A 14,578-nucleotide genomic window follows, 5' to 3' on the forward strand; every position below is an offset into this window, starting at 1 on the left:
TTCTCGTTGTATCCTCACATGTCAGAAAGGGCTAGGGAGCTCTGTAGGGTCTCTTTTTAAGGGCATTAATCCTATTCATGAGGGCTCCACCCTCATGACCTAAGCACCTCCTAAAGGTCCCACCTCCTAATACTATCACATTGGGCATTAGGATTTCAACATATGAATTTGGAGGGAACACAAACATTCAGACCATAGCAGTAAATAACAATTCAATTGGGCTTTGAAGAATGCACAGGATTTTGACATGAAGAGAGGGAGAGATTGGGTCTTGTGGGGGAATCCCAGGTAAGGAATGAACAGTCATGAAAATGCATATTCTTTTCATGCACTCAGTCCTATGTGGTTGGATCTGTGTGTGGCTTATTGGATGTAGTCTTGGAATACGTGCCTGGAATCATCCCAGCATCTCCATACAAGTCCTCGCACAGTGTTCTGTGTGCCATATACACTAAATATTTACTGGATGAACAAATATACGTGAGAGAATGTTTCCAAAGTAAGGAGTAGCGGCTGAATATACAGAATAATATTCAACCTCACTGTATGTCAGTTTGCCCACCTACAAACAACAGGGTCACCTACGAACAGGAGAGTAGCACTGTATGACTTAAAATTCCTTTTGGTTCCAACATTCTATGATAATACTTTGTACAACTTAGTGCCAATCCTAATTAGTTCCAATTTAAGCAAGGAAACATCTGGATGACTTTTTGTTAGGGTTAAGTGGATTTGGTTGTCTATATGCTACAGGGAAAGAGAATGAAAAGTAGTCTTGAAAAATGCTGTTTAATGTGGAACAAAGAGGATCAGAGGTTGGCCCACTGCAGGGCTATATTCTTATAATCTACTCGAAGTTGCTGCTATCCTGGTCTAGATAAAGAGCCATTGCCTAGAAGTTCCCTTTTGAGATTACAGTTTTCAAAAGCCTTCTCTGTATGCAACCTTAAGTTTCTAAAAATAAACAAAATAGGAAGACTTGTCCTTGGAGGAAACATTTAGCAATAATAACCACAAAAGTTTGAAAGGGAAATTCATTGTCCAACAAAAGGAAGGAGAAAAAAAATCTAGATTTCTTCTATTTTCTAAAATTTATTTTACTTCCTGAGCTTTCGAAAAGCTGCTTAGATAGACACAAAAGGGAAATGAGACAGTTAAGAATATTTCAGTTTGTATTTGAACAAAACAACCATCACTACATCATTTAGGAATAATTTTTTAAAAAAAGAATAAAAGAAAAAAGCCATTACAGTTTATTTTTGTGACATACACAATGCATTTATTCATTGATTCATTCTTTTATTTATTAAATTTTTCATTGAGCATCTAATATGTATAGGATGTTATACTAGGCACTAGGTTGGAGATGTGACTTAACTGGTAATTCCATAGTGATCATTCAACATGGTAAACTCAGTCTTTCCTTCTGTGTGTTGGCCATTGTGGACTTGCTAATTCAACTTTTATTTGATCATTCTTCTAGTATGTTTTTCTATACTGCAGAGTTTGGAATGCTGAACATTTCATTTCCCGTGGTAGTTTCTTCCAATTTGGTGCACTTGCATGAGATTTGGGAGGCAGAAGTGAAGTAGAGGCCATTTTCTTGACTTTTGCCTTATTCCATTGGCAAACAAGGTCATGAAATGTGAAGTTTTCTGCTAGTGGTGTTACCATGTCCATTATCCAGGTCTCTATGTATTCACAGGTGTTGCTGTGGAGAGGAAGCTGAATGCCACGTTCAGCGTCTTCATTCCCACTTCCTCATTTCTCCACTACAGTTATGACCATATGTTCTTGAGCTCAATTGTTCAAATAGTAGCCTCAGAGGAATAGCTTCCCAGTGAGTTGGTTCTAAGGAGTGGTTCTACATTTCATTTCTAGAGACCAAGCTCTGCCAAGCATTTTATTAGCACCTAATTCCGTGTGTTAAATCCTTTTCTGTTTAAAATATGAAGAGTGGTTTCTGTTTCCTGCGTTGAGTCACGCCCAACACACCCTCCAATGTTATTTAGGGATAATAGTAGGACTCTTGGAGATTCAGCATTTGGGGATGTTTTTGTTATAACGGATCCCTATATATTTAGTTTCTCATTTCTTACCAAATATTGCAGTGAGAATTAGAACATACAGAAGTAAGTCAGACAGAGACAAATATCATATGATATCGCTTACACGTGGGATCTAAAAAAAATGAAACAAATGAACTTATTTTCAAAACAGAAACAGACTCACAGACTTAGAAAACAAACTTATGGTTACCAAAGGGAGAAGGTGGGGGAAGGGATAAATTGGGAGTCTGGGACTGACATATATATATATATATATATATATATATATATATATATATATATATACACATTGCTATATTTAAAATAGGTAATTGGGACTTCCCTGGCGGTCCAGTGGTTAAGACTCCGCACTTCCAGAGCAGGGGATGCAGGTTCGATCCCTGGTTGGGGAACTAAGATCCCCCGTGCCGCATGGTGTGGCCAAAAAAATAAAAATAAAAAATAAAATGAAATAGATAACCAACAAGGACCTACTGTATAGCACAGGGAACTCTGCTCAATATTCTGTAATAACCTAAGTGGGAAGAGAATTTGGAAGAGAATAGGTATATGTGTATGTATAACTGAATCACTTTGCTGTACACCTGAAACTAACACAACATTGTAAATCAACTCGACTCAATATAAAATAAAAATAATTTTAAAAAAAGAACATACATGTATCAGGTGGGTCACTGGAATTGGCAATGTGCTGTTGAGGTTAAAAGCACCGGCTCCAAGTCAGATAACCTGAGGTTCCCCAAAAGAATATGAGCTTCTTGAGAACTGGTTCACCATGGATTCCCCAGGTTCTAAAACAGTGCCTGGCAAAAACCAGACCCTTATAATACATTTCCTTTGCATAGATTAGTTTGCCTCCTCTAACCCATACTAGCCGAATTACACGGCCCCACTGGGAAGGCAGACTACACAGCTGGGGGTACCGTACTTTGCCAGGGGCAGAACTTCTGTGTAGCCAGACAGATTAGGCCTGGGTACCAGGGCTGCCATAGGTCCTGCCATCATGGGTGTAATGGAGATTGTGTCCACACCCGGCCCTCCCTCAAGGGGGTTCTGGAAGAGCTCTGGGAGTTTGGAAATGAGTGACAGTGGCTGGGGCTCTTCATGGAGCAAGCAGGCAGAGCCGAGCAAACCTGGGGGTGTGCATATCCTGGGCCTAACACGCCCATTTGCATTCACATACAGGGCATGAATCATCAGCTATACAGTTCTTCTGCCAGCCTAGCCCAGGAAAAATACAACGTTTTCATTGTTTGGTGAGAGGAGTGTTTCTGTACCTGCTGATGATCACCTGATTGCCCCTGGCCAGACACAAATATTATTCCAAAGACACAAAATATTTTTTCTTCAACTAACATAGCTTCCCAGCATGATGTAGAGTAAGCATTTGGAGTATAACGAGTAAATGGATCCCATCCTAGCCACGTGGCTTGGGCAATATCAGACTTCTCTAAGCTTCAATTCCCTATGTGCCGAATGGGGAAAAGGATGGTCACCAGGTAGTTGTGAAGATCACGTTTCTGTATACAAAACACAGGTCCTCCCCTGACTTCTCCAACTTAAGAATGAACCCAGTAATCTGTGCTCTCCCCGCCCCACCAGACTCTTGAGTCACTCCCTAACCCTCATCTCATTGCTTCGTGCAATGTGTCATTCATGTGAGATATTTGTGCATGATTCACTGAGCACCTACTATGGCAAGATGTTGCAGTGGAAGCTAAGTGGTACCCAAAGGTGGGCGGAGCCAGCGAGGGGCTGACACTTGGAGCCCCAGCCCATGCCCCGATGTCCTTGGAGGAGATAATATTCCACCAGCCTCATCACATCCCACCACCCACAGCAGACCATAGTATTTTGTTTTTTTCTACAGGTTTTTTGGGCAAAAGCTGTATTCCTTGAGAATCCACTTAAAAATCCTTTTTACAAATAAGGCCTCAAGGATAGTGGCATTCTTTCAAAGTAGTAATCAGTGGTGGCTCATTAACTCCTCCAGTTTATCTCATACTCTGTTGCATCTTTTCCTGGTGGCTTCAGGCTGTCTCAGGAAGAGAAAGTCTGCAGAACTGCCCTCCAGGGGCCCACAGAGTGAGATAGAGTTGCCTTTCCTATTTACTCCTAACACTTCTTAATTTTTTAGCGCTATGGGTAAAATCTTCTTATTCTTTCCCCTGAAGAAGAAAAGGGTAATATTTTTCACTTTGTTTTGCAAAAATGTGTTGGTACGACTTAGCTTCTAATTACAGCTTCACCATCATGATATCGTAATGGTTGCTTCAAAGACCATGAAATAATAGATTTTGAGGAGTATAACACATTTGATGTACAGGAGTACATCTGTAATTACTGTATACACTCTAATTACAATGCTTCTTACCTAGGTATTCTTGCTCAAGGGAAAAAAAAAAACTGCTTCTATTTTCAGTTAACCTATTTATACTCTGAGGCCTAAACCTGCCTAGTGAAACATGGACTCTGGCATCGATGTCCTTTCTAGTAGCCCTACAAAGGTGACTTGAGTGTGCAAACTGGCAACACAACGTGATTGCCTTAAATTATATAAAAAATTTTATGCACAATCTCAAATGTTAGAATCTTTTTTTTAAACTGAAGTATATTTAATTTAAAACATTGTGTTAGATTCTAGTGTACAGCAAAGTGATTCAGTTATAAATATATATATTCTTTTTCATTATAGCTTATGCAGGGTATTATGTATAGCTTATACAGGATGTTGAATATAGTTCCCTGTGCTATATAGTAAGTCTTTGTTGTTTATCTGTTTTATATATAGTGGACTGTACCTGCTAATCCCAACCTCCTAATTTATCCCCCCCTTTCCCCTTTGGTAACCACAAGTCTTTCCTCTGTGTCTGTGAGTCTGTTTCTGTTTTGTAAATAAGTTCATTTGTATCCTATTTTAGATTCCACAAATAAGTGATAACATATGATATTTATCTTTCTCTGTCTGACTTACTTCACTTAGTGTGATAATCTCTAAGTCCATCCATGTTGCTGTAAATGGCAGTATTTCATCAAATGTTAGAATCTTAACCCTGTGATTCTCTAGCAAACAAATAACCCACCCATTTAAGGAAGTGGGCTAATTTTTACCTTTCTGCTTAGCTCACTTCTCTAGGGTGTGAGGGTGGAGAAAAAACTCACGGGAGTCAAAATAAGCTCACGATAATCTATTTCCATCTAATTAGAATTAATTCACTGATCTCATTGGGTAATTTTTCAAAAAATACACGGTAAAAATCATGTCATTTTTAAAGTGGCTTCTGAATTTAATGTTTGCCTCATGAAAAGTATAGAATTTACTCAAAAAACTCCAGTCGAAACTGTCAACATCCTCACTCCCTAATGTTTCTGACACGTTGAGTACTATTTGAACATGTGGGGCTGATGAATTATAAGTAGAGATAAAATATTTAGAGTCATTATTTTGTTTCATGTCTTGAAAAAACAGAAATGGTGGGAAGGACACGGAAGAAGGAGTCAGAAGAATAGAAGGATAATCTTGGCTCTGCCATTTCCTAGTCTCTCAAGCAAATCACTTAAGCATTCTGAACTGCAGTGTCTTTATTTAACAAAATACAGATGATGTGTTTTCTCAGTGGTATGGTTTAGCAATTCTGAAAAAAAAATTGTGTATTCTTGGCATGAGCAAGTAGGTCAGTATATTGAGGATAAGGGGAGTCAAGTTTTTCATTGTAAGAAAAGGGGGTTACAAACAGGAAAAGGGAGAAACAAGAAGGAACCCTGAAATGTTGGGTCAGTATTGGAGGTATCAGGATGAATTCATTTTAGGAGAGCAAGAGTGAGAACGAGAGAGCAAAAGAGAGAGAGAGAGGAAAACAATCAGAAAAAGAAAAGGAGGAGGAGGAGGCAGAGGAGGAGAGGAAAGGGGGAGAAGGGAGGGAGGTAGGAGGAACGAAGGAAGGAAGGAAGCTAGGTAAGGCAGATTCTAGGATTGAGTAGGAAAAGAACAAGATTCCAGATGTGTCTGGCATAACTTCATGTGCCCCAGTAACCAGGCAAACTGAAGTCCCTGAGAATCTGCAATAATCTTGGAAAGGGATTGGACCATGTGGGTTGGGTGGCTTGAAATACTTATACCTGAATCTCAAAAGACCAGGTTCCAATCTGAACTAAGTATAGGGAGGCCAACTTAAAGCATTCTAATGATATTATTTCCCTTAGATTTCCCAGATCTGATGGGACCAAGACCTTTGGATCTTCCTCTGTGTTATCCCAATTATCATGAAGTAAGATGTAAAGCAAAAGAAAAAAGAATTTGATTATACCACTTTCTATGTTGCAGATAATTCTCACTTGGAACCCAGTGGAGCTACCTTGATTCTTAATTTTCGTTGCATCTACTCGCCAAACAATTTTAAGATTCAGTGATGGCTTCTCATTACTCTTAGAAGAACAGTCAGAGCCCTTACCATAGTCTGTAAAGCCCTGTACAATGTGGTTCCAGCCTTGGCACTCAGACCCAGCCCTATATGCCTTGGCCACTCCACACTACACTGACGTGTCCTTAGGTTAAGCTTTGTCCTCCCTCAGGGCCTTTGCTTATGCTGTTCCCTCTGCTTGGGATGCTCTTCTCTACCCTCCTTGTTGAGCTAACTCCTATTCTTACTTGTAATATCAGCTTAAAGTTTGTTTCCTAAAAGATGCCCTCCCTATCCTCCTAGTCTAGGTTTCCTAGTCTTCTCCTTTTACATATTTAACAAAATTGACATTTAAATATTTGTTTTTACAATTATTTGTTTTATTTCTGACTCCACACAAGATTTATAAGCTTTATAAGATCAGGGATAAAACAGTGCCTTGCTAATGGTAGGGGCTCAATACTTGTGGAAGGAAAGAAAGTCAAGAGATAAATAATTCATTGTGTTTGTGCCATAATGTTACTTCTTCTGGAAAATGTTAAAATTTCTAGGAAGGTTTGTCTGTTATATTATTTCACTTTTAAAATAATTATTATTCTATATTAAAATTGTTACAAATGGAAATATTTAAAATTAGTATGTGGTACATATATACAATGGAATATCACTTGGCCATAAAAAAGAATGAAATAATGCCATTTGCAGCACTATAAATGGACCTAGAGATTATCATACTAAGTGAAGTAAGTCAGAAAGGGAAAGACAAATATGATATTTGAAAGACAAATATGATCACTCATATGTGGAATTTAATTTTTTAAAATGATATAAATGAACTTATTTACAAAACAGAAACAGACTCACAGATTTCGAATTTAGGATTACCAAAGGGGAAATGTGGTGGGGAGGGATAAATTAAGAGCTTGGTATAAACATACACACACTACTATATATGAAATAGATAACCAACAGGGACGTACTGTGTAGCACAGGGAACTCTACTCAATATTCTGTAATAACTTATATGGGAAAAGAATCTGAAAAAGAATAAATATATGTATATGTATAACTGAATCACTTTGCTGTACACCTGAAACTAACACAACATTGTAAATCAACTATACTCCAATAAAATTTAAAAATAAATAAAATAAAATTAGTGTTTCACCTATAATTTTAGTTTATCTGTTGCTTTCTTTACAATCATGAACTCTAGTTTTACAGGCATACAAAGTATTGTGCTGGTAAATGTTTAGCAACTGGCACTTTAAGTGTGGGTCTAACATGAACATTGATTAATATTTTCATTTACATTAACGCTTAAGACAAAAGACTGATAATGCAAGATCTTCCCTCATTTGTCAGTGAGAAGAGCACATTTTTTGCTAAGTTTTCAAATACTGGCAAAATATTGCCTCAGTTTTTAATTCCACTTACAATGTAAGGACAACAGATTGGACACATTTCAAGTTTAATAGCATTATTAACATATTCTCTACCACTTTCTTAAGTCTAGACAATCAGCATAACAAAAATAATCAACCCTGATTTGTAGCATTTGCCAGTCTCCATGGTGTAAATGCTGCCATCATGGCCAATTTCAAACCATCCATGAGGTACCAAATAAGACATGTGCAGTAGTGGCCAGCACATAGTATTTCCACTATACAGATATCTGTTTAATTTTTCATAATGACCGTGTTTAACAACTGGCTTGCAAAATCCCTGAAAATGTAGCAATTGGTTCTCAAAAACCTACAATACAAGTCAGCTCCAGCACATCACTGTGTATCCATCCACACATGTACATACACAGTGTGTGCATATTATTTTACTGTAGACACAATTTGTGTTCTACTTTTTCCATTTGGTTTTATTTCATTTTTCCATTATTAAATTTAGTAGTCCACCCATTGGTATACCAGAAATATATTTAAACATACCTCTTTTGCTAGGAACTTAGTTGATCTGTGGTTTTAAATTATAATCTATATTAAATGTATGGGTACATTGTAATTTTTTCCTCTGTAGAAATATTTACCTGAAAACACTTTGAGGAATGGGAATATGGATGAAAATATTTTTATGACTTTTGCTCTTGTAATGATCTAGAAAGATCCACATTTTATTTAGTTTGTATTTCCACTTACAGAAATGTTCCCATGGCCCTAGGGTTTAGAGGGAAATTTATAATCCGGTAGCATTGTAGGACCACATTGATCATTGACATCAAACTTAGCCTAAGTAATAATGGTTATACTGGTAGACAAGTGCTAATGTTTTTATTTGTTTTGGGGAAAGAGTGCATTAATATTTTTGGGGGGTGTGGAGAAGGCCTTTCACACACTTGCAGCAATGGGGATCATGACTAGTTTCACTGCAGTCATTGTCACATGACCCACATTGGCTAAATGGCACCACCTATCCAATGTATAAATGTCTTCTCTTCCCTGGGATTGATTCTTCTGGGTTATGACTCTTCTCTAGTTCCTATAAGAAACTAGCCCCAATCCTGCCCCACACTGCAGACTTCACATAATAGGGCAACTTCAATATACTCAGGCTGTTCTTGGCTTGGCTTTGAACCACTTGCCACCACCCTTCCCTCAGAATACACTCTGTCCTCGTCCCCCTGCTTGCCTTCTGGCTGAATCGCACTTTTCCTCACTTTCAGCCTTTCCTGATGCCTGGAAATGTCTTGCTGGTTCAGATCATAGGGCATACCAGACACAGTTTGGTTTCTCTTGTACTTACACCACACTGGAGGAACTTGCATAAAAACCACTTCTGACTGATGGAGTGTTAGGACTCTCCATTGCAGAGTCTCTCTTCCTCCTCCTGCTCTTTCTTACGGTGCAAACATGCATGTGTTCAGCTAACAAATATTTATCTCAGATGCAGCTGGGATAGTGTGAAAATAAGATAGACAAGCTTGATGCTGTAGTGGAGCTAACATTCCAATGTGGAGAAAAACAACTAATAAGCAAATGCATAAATACCCAAAACTTTCGGATAGGGTCATGACTATTAGAAAAAAGAAAAAGCATGTAGAGCAAAAGAGGACCAGGTGGGTGGGTGGAGCACAGTATCAGATGAGTTGGTAAGGGGTCTCTGAGGCGGTGGCACTTGAATGCCTGAATGGCTAAGGGGGCCAACCAGATGATGCTTGGAGGGAATAATACTACAGGTGGAGGGAACAGCAAATGCAAGAGATCTAAAACAAAAATGAGCCTGATGTGTTGAAGGAGGAGAAAGAGGCCCAGTGCGGCTAAAGTGTAGCTAGAGAGGGAGAGGGTAGTATGAACTGGGGTCATAGATGTAGGCAGAGTCCACACCACAAAGAGCCTTATAGGCCATTTGATTTGATTCTTAGTAAAAGTGGAAGCTATTTAAGGGTTTTGGGTTGGCTTATATTTTAAAGTGGGATGAGGGAGTTTGGAAGCAGCTAAGTCAGTTCTGTGGCTAGTTCTGCAGTCCAGGTGAGAAATGATGCTGGTTCTGAACTTTGCACTGTGGGAGCAGCTGTGGAGCTGGAGGGAAGTGGACAGGCTTGGAGTATGTTTAGAAGTGGCACTAACAACCCTCTACTTACGAACTGAATGTGTGGGTGCAAAAGAAGGCACGGAATCAAGGAATAGCAGTATTTGGGTTTGAGCAACTCTGTGTAGATGGTTATTCATTTACACAGTGGGGGAAATCTGAGTAGCAGTCATTGTGTTTGTTGTTTGTTTGTTTGTTGATTTAGAAATCAGAAGTGTCATGCTGGACATGCCGAATATGAGATGCAATGTGTTGATGTGGAGTAGACACAGATCAGCATAAGTATGGAACTCAGAGGAGAGGTCAGGGCTGAGGATATAATTTTAGGAGCCATCAGAATAGAGACAATATTTAAAGCCGGGGATTGTATACACTGCCTTGGAGGGAGTGTGTCATCAAAGAAGAGGGCAGGGGAGAAGGAACCAGCAAAGAAGATTGAGAAGAACTAGCCATTGAGGGAGTGGGGACACCAGGAGGAGTTAGTGGGTGGTGGAGAGCAAGAGGAGAAAGTGGTAAATGGTATCACATGCTGTTTAGAAGTAAAAGAATGTCAAGTTGGGAACGTTTCATGAGCTGTGGCAATTTGGAAGTTGGGGACTTTGACAAGAAGAGTTTCAGGGGGGTGGAGGCGGGAGAATGCTGATGGGAGGACAGTGAGAGGAGCATGAATATAAACTACTTTTATTTGGGGGGACAAATTTTGCTGTGGAGGTGTGGCAGAGACACTATTTGCCTTCTTCACACCTATCTTCCCCTTTTACTTTAGAAGCAAAGCCTCTTTACCTTGTCTTTGCTGCCTGGAACGAAGGCTTCATTTTCCAGCCTCCCTTGTAGTTGAAGACTGAAATGTGGTCCTAGGACTAGGTTCTTGACATAGTATTTCTAGGCAAGCTTCTTTTTTTTTTTTTGAAAAGTTAAAAATTCCTTAATTTTTTATTCCTGGTACCGCTACCACAATTTACAGGGCAATATACCTGATATAATGAAAAGAAAAAGAAAAAGGCAAAGCTACAACAGATAAAAGACCTCAGGAATGTACATCTAATTGACACTACATTGCATTAATCAATAGCTGCACTTTTTGCAAACTGTGGCTATGACAGTCCTGAACAAGAAGGGTTTCCTGTTTAAGCTGCAGTAACTTTTCTGGCTAAGGATCATCGTTCCTTCTGTGGCAGATTTTTGCAGTTCCTCTAATGCATTTGGGACGACTGTCTCAAAGTAACCTGCAGCTTTCCTGACGACTCCTCGCTCTCTCTCCTGCTAAGAACTGTAGCCCTTTTCTTCTGAGTTTTTAGAACCTTCTGCTACCCTATCCACCACTTCCACCACCAGATCCATAGCCACCACCATAGGGACTTCCCGAGCTTCTTCCACCAAAACTGCCCCCCTTCATGGGTCCATAATTTGACTGTTGTTGTCCACTATAATTTCCAAAATCATTATAGCTCCCACCACCACCATAGTTACCTCCAAAATTTCCTCCTTCACTGTAACCATCATATCCCCCCCCCCACCGCCACCATATCCTCCACCTTGGTTTCCATATCCTGGCCCACCACCACCATAGCCTCCTCTACTACTGTAACCAAGGACCACTGCCATAGTTACCACCGTCGCTTCCAAATCCATCATATCCACCATCACCTCCTCCACGACTACCTCTGCTGCCACCACCTCCACCACCATAGCCTCCTCTTCCACCAAAGTTTCCACCACGGCCAGTTACCTCCACCGCCTCCAAAGTTTCCTCCATGACCCACAAAGCTGCCAGATCCACCTCCACGACCTCTTTGTGATCCAGCAGATTGCATTCCTTGTTTAGAAAGGGCCTTTTTCACTTCACAATTATGCCCATTAAGAGTGTGGTATTTCTGAACAATCTTATCAACTGTATCATGATCATCAAAAGTTACAAAAGCAAATCCTCTCTTTTTTCCACTCTGCCTGTATTCCATAACCTCTATGGTTTCAACCTTGCCATACTTTTCAAAGTAGTCTCTCAAATTATGTTCTTCTGTATCTTCTTTAATACCACCAACAAAAATTTTCTTCACTGTTAGATGGGCACCAGGCTTTACAGAATCCTCTCTAGAAACAGCTCTCTTTGGTTCCACTACATACCCATCAACCTTGTGTGGTCGAGCACACATTGCTGCATCCCCCTTTTCAACACAATAGTAAGTCACAAAACCAAAGCCTCTGGAACGTTTTGTTTGGGGGTCTCTCATCACCACACAATCTGTAAGTGTGCCCCATTTCTCAAAATGTTCTCTTAAGCTATCATCTGTAGTTTCAAAGCTCAGACCACCAATAAACAGTTTTCTCAACTGTTCTGGTTCCTCTGGATCATGGCCCTCCTCCCCCCACAGCGGCGGTGGCCAGAGTCGGGCTGGGGGCGACCGGGCGGTGGTTTTACCTCCATTTTGAGACCGGACTCGCCTAGGCAAGCTTCTTAAAAGGAAGCAATCCAGCTGGGAGGAACACCATTTTCACCTTTTTCCTGCTGCCTGGAATGTGGGGTGTGATGACTTTACCTCAAGAGCAGCCATCCTGAGCCATGAGGTAATTTAGAGCACAACTTCCAAATCCAATGCAGTGGAAAAAGTGGTAGAAGGAGTCTGATCTCTGATGACTCAATGGATTGCCTGTTTTTGCACATCTTTAGTGTGAGAGGAGAAACACTTGCATGTCTTCCCCTCTTATGTTAACCAAATCTATTCCTAATTAATACAGAATCAAAGCAAATAAATGGGTTGTGGGTTAGAGATAGGCATGAGGTCAATAGATGTTTTGTTTGCTTGTTTTTAAGTCAAATGATTCACTGAGTAGGAATCAGATACTCTGATCTATTCTTTGGAAAAATTCCACAGTTATTCAAGATACCTGTTATAAAAGTTTTTGTTTCTGGATTTAGATTTAGTGTATTAGTCAGGGTTCTTGTGTCCAAGCTATAGAAACTGACTCTGGCTGGTTTAAGCAGAAAAGGAAATGCCCGAAGGCAATCAGTGCCTAACTGAATTGTGGATGGCTGGGAAGTCAGGCTTGGACAATAGGTAGAAAGAGGCAGGCAGGACACAGGACCACAGATACAGTCATGTCATGGAATCGGTCTGTCAGGGACACCATAGCCATTGCTGATGAACTCCGGATGCCCCTTCTGCCCACACCACTCCTGGAGGCTGAATGCTATTGCCAAATAGATTCTCTGCCACCATCCCCTCCTTCTTTGTGTCATAAGTGCCTTATTCAAAATCTGTGATAGAGTAACTGATTGACCTAACTTATGTACCCTTCTAGCTGCCAGGGAGGCTGGGAAAGAAACATTCTGGCTTTTTTAGACTTCTAGAGTGAGAGGTGCCTCCCACAAAAAATCATATAGGGGTTCAGATGCCAGGTGAACAAAGTAATAATTAAAAATACCAGCAAATATCTACTACATTTAGTTTCTTAAGTATTATAATAAATAATATGTGGTATTCATTTAAAGAGTTGACAGGTAAGCGACACATACCGTGGTAATTTCAATATGGATTTTTAGGTCTATTTGGATTATATAGTGGTGTGGGCAGAAGGGGGTATCCAGAAAGATAAGTATTTAAAACTGCAATAAATTACTAAAATATACAGAAAAAAATCAAAGGTACATTTGAATGGTAAAATCAGCTTCTGTGTCATAGGATTATTGTTAAGATAAGGTAGGAAAATGTAAATGTAAATGTCAAATAAAAATATTTTGTCAAAGTAGAGTATACCTGTGCATGTCTTTTGAGTACAGGGTAATGTCTACAGCATGGTAGGACAATTGGCAAATTCATCCATTATTTTTGTAAATTTTCTAGCATTAGCAATTTACCATTTATTTAGTACTTACTCTGTGTTTGGCATTGTGTGAGGTACACACATTTTCTTATTCTCACGACAACCCTTCAAGTCATCCCCCCTCTATGGCTACAAAAATTTAGGTGCAGAGAAGCCAAGTCACTTGCTAAAGGTCATGCAGCTGGTGAATGACATAAATAGGATTTTAATTCAGGTTTAATGAATGAAACGTGGGTACAATTTAGCAAAGGAGTGCAGTAGAGCACTTAAGGAGCTCCAAAGCCTTATCCAGGTTAATTCACTTCAAGAATCATCCCAGTTTATACATTAATTAGGAGACTCTGGATGCTAGCTAGAGTTCCACATGATTTAGGTAAACGTCCATATGATTTAGTATGTTAGATGGCATATGATGATCAGCAGCAAATATGACTTGACAGTTTGTCCTTATCTATTGAAATATATTCAGCTTTATGTTGGGAGATGTGACAATTTCCATGTACCTCAAGCTGGAGATTTATAAAAAGTGGATTTGGCCCAAATTATTTAGATGCATGTTTATGCTCATTAGATTTACCCACTTACCTTGTTAGTGGGTCAAACAATTAGTAGAATAAATAATCAAGTTTCTAGTTTAATTAGAATACTGTCCAAACATATTGAGGGAGAAATTGACCAGAAATTCATCATATTTAAATGCATATTGAGTGGACATGTTGACCTCTCATTTTGCATATATATCTCTGA

The 14,578-nt window shown here is 39.5% G+C and overlaps 1 pseudogene; it reads right to left on the reverse strand.

Moving 5' to 3' along the window:
- Positions 1–11,021: 11,021 nt before the first annotated feature.
- Positions 11,022–12,434, reverse strand: LOC133092336 (heterogeneous nuclear ribonucleoprotein A3-like; annotated as a pseudogene).
- Positions 12,435–14,578: the final 2,144 nt, after the last annotated feature.

This window comes from Eubalaena glacialis, chromosome 5 (assembly GCF_028564815.1).
Source record: "Eubalaena glacialis isolate mEubGla1 chromosome 5, mEubGla1.1.hap2.+ XY, whole genome shotgun sequence".
NCBI classification, from domain to species: domain Eukaryota; kingdom Metazoa; phylum Chordata; class Mammalia; order Artiodactyla; family Balaenidae; genus Eubalaena; species Eubalaena glacialis.